Here is a 2,239-nt window from a genome sequence, read left to right on the forward strand (position 1 = left end):
CTTACTTTAAAGCTATGCCCCCTTGTAATACCCGACTCAATACGCGGGGAAAGGTTCATACTGTCGACCCTATCTAACCCCCTAATCATCTTGTACACCTTAATCAAGTCACCCCTAAACCTTCTTTTCTCTAGTGTAAACAGCCCCAAGTGCCTCAGTCTTTCCTCATACGGTTTTCCTTCCATACCAGGCAACATCCTGGTAAACTTCCTCTGCACCCGTTCCAGTGCCTCCACATCCTTCCTATAGTATGGCGACCAAAACTGCACACAATATTCCAGATGTGGCCGTACCAGAGTCTTATACAACTGCATCATGACCTCAGGACTCCGGAACTCAATTCCTCTACCAATAAAAGCCATTACGCCATATGCCTTCTTCACCGCACTATTTACCTGGGTGGCAACTTTCAGAGATCTGTGTACATGGACACCAAGATCCCTCTGCTCATCCACACTACCAAGTATCCGATCATTAGCCCAGTACCCCATCTTTTTGTTATTCTTCCCAAAGTGAATCACCTCACACTTAGCTACATTGAATTCCATTTGGCACCTTTCTGCCCAGCTCTGCAGCTTCTCTATATCCTGCTGTAACCTGCCACATGCTTCCTCACTGTCAACAACTCCTCCGACTTTCGTGTCATCCGCAAACTTGCTCACCCAACCTTCTAACTCCTCTTCCAGGTCATTTATAAAAATGACAAACAGCAATGGTCCCAAAACAGATCCTTGCGGAACACCGCTAGTGACTGCACTCCAAGGTGAACCTTTGCCATCAACTACTACCCTCTGTCTTCTTCCATCCAGCCAATTCCTAATCCAAACCTCCAACTCACCCTCAATGCCATATCTCCGTATTTTCTGCAGTAGCCTACCATGGGGAACCTTATCAAACGCCTTACTAAAATCCATATACACCACATCTACCGCTTTCGCCTCGTCCACCTCCTTAGTCACCTTCTCAAAGAATTCAATAAGGTTTGTGAGGCACGACCTGCCCTTCACAAAACCATGCTGACTATCCTTGATCACGTTATTCCTATCCAGATGTTCATAAATCCTATCCCTTACAGTTCCCTCTAAGACTTTGCCCACAAAGTCTAAGACTATCCCTGTTTACGCAGAGCAGGGAATGGTTTCAAACAGAAATTGCTGGAGAAACTCAGCAGGTTTGGCAGCATCTGTGGAGAGAGGATCAGAGTTTGGAGTGTGGTGTGGAGTGGGGTTGTCGGTTGCCACCCCAACTCCTCCTCATCCCGAGCAGCTTGGCCCCTTCAATCCCATCATGCAGTTCAAATCTTCCATCGTGGTTCAAGATGGTGCTAACACCGGGTGACGGTCTCTACACTAGAACTTATTTTCACATTTCTTATTACCATTCTACACTTCTAAATCTCAACTCCAAGTCTGTATAAATTACTAATAATGTGCTGATCTTGCGTGGTGCTGCCCCTGTGCAGTTTAACCCGATATGCCTCACTCTAAGTACCTTAATGATCTGTATTGTCCTTGTTTATGATCTACCTCTACTGCTCACAAAACAAAACTTTTCACTGGACTGAGGTACATGTGGCAACAATAAATCAAACCATCCCTTTTAAAACGGTCATTCCCTCTCCTTCCTGGGAGACATCTCTCACAGACAGTGTGAGAATCCCTCTGATTCTTCGAGGTGCTGCAGTGTTAGCTTCCAGACAGCAGGTGGTAGTGTTGTACCAGGGAGGCTGCCTCCTGAACACTGCAGAGGGAAGCTGTCAGTCTCCTGTTACAATCCACTCAACCCATCATTCATCTCTGTAAAGTGCTCGCTTTCACTGTCTCACTCTGTCGTGCTTTCAGTCGAAGGCTAGTGAAAAGCTAATAATCCCTCGAGCAGGGCGGCGCTCCCCCTTGGCGTTGACCCTCGGATATTCGATATGTCGATGGCTGATCATCCACGTTAGTCCCCACACCTTTTAATCCCTTTAGTGAGAACTATATCTCCCACCTCCTGGAAAACATTCATTTTTTAGTCCACTGACCCTTCAGAACTAGAGAGGCACTGGCCAGGCAGCATCCAAGGAGCAGGAGAATCGACGTTTCGGGCATGAGCCCTTCTTCAGGAATGAGGAGGGTGTGCCAAGCAGGCTAAGATAAAAGGTAGGGAGGAGGGACTTGGGGGAGGGGCGTTGGAAATGCAATAGGTGGAAGGAGGTCAAGGTGAGGGTGATAGGCCAGAGTGGGGTGGGGGCACAGAG

The 2,239-nt window shown here is 47.5% G+C and overlaps 1 protein-coding gene across 1 annotated transcript in view; it reads left to right on the forward strand.

Moving 5' to 3' along the window:
• LOC122550347 (maestro heat-like repeat-containing protein family member 1) overlaps window positions 1–2,239 on the forward strand; it is an 81,704-nt gene that overhangs the window by 59,398 nt on the left and 20,067 nt on the right. The window lies entirely within an intron of this gene.

The sequence above is a fragment of the Chiloscyllium plagiosum genome, chromosome 5, assembly GCF_004010195.1.
Source record: "Chiloscyllium plagiosum isolate BGI_BamShark_2017 chromosome 5, ASM401019v2, whole genome shotgun sequence".
Taxonomy (NCBI): Eukaryota; Metazoa; Chordata; class Chondrichthyes; order Orectolobiformes; family Hemiscylliidae; genus Chiloscyllium; species Chiloscyllium plagiosum.